We start from the raw sequence: 726 nt of genomic DNA, 5'->3' as shown, positions 1-726 counted from the left end.
CAGAGAGAAAATCGCGAGAGAGCAAGGCACCGAAGAAAGGGGGGAGGAAGAGGTACCTTTTTTGATGCAAATGTAAAGCACCATAACACAAGAAACCACCTCAAAGAGATGCTCTCACAGAAATTTCCTTCCCAAACTTCTCTCACAGCCAAAATCTCTCCCCCTCTTTTCTTTAGCAAACTTTTTGAACAACCCCCTAAATTTCAAAAGAAACTATGTTTATAGGCAGAGAAGAGAGGAGAAGAGAAAAAAAATCACCCAATCCACCACGGTACTCGAATCGGGCCAAAGAAGAAAAGGACGCATTCCTTGCTCACAGAAGGCGAAGCAATCGAAACATTTATGACCAAGTGGCGAGCCTAGTGGCAGTGAGGAAAGTATCGAGAAGAAGAGAGAGATTGCCATTCAAGTGTACCAAGGAGCCAGCTTCCCAGTGTCAAACTACCAAGAAAAGGAAAACCACAGCTTGGAGAGACTGGCACGGCTTCGGAAAGGAGGGCCGCGGGCAGAAAGTGTCGGGCAAGGACGAATGAGAAGTCAACTTTCTCTCGCGGGGAGGAGGAGGAGCTCGGTTGGCTTGAGATCGAGAAAGGGAAAGGCCAGACACACGAACGAGAGAGGGAAGGGAGGCAGAGCTCGGGTGCGTAAGTTTAGGGATTTAGGGCTTAAAGAGGAAAAAGGAGGATTCGACTTATATAAATTAACATATATCCTCAGAGACGTAAG

The sequence above is a fragment of the Phalaenopsis equestris genome, unplaced genomic scaffold (genome assembly GCF_001263595.1).
Source record: "Phalaenopsis equestris unplaced genomic scaffold, ASM126359v1 Scaffold001258, whole genome shotgun sequence".
Taxonomy (NCBI): domain Eukaryota; kingdom Viridiplantae; phylum Streptophyta; class Magnoliopsida; order Asparagales; family Orchidaceae; genus Phalaenopsis; species Phalaenopsis equestris.
Note: the sequence above shows the minus strand (reverse complement) of the source record.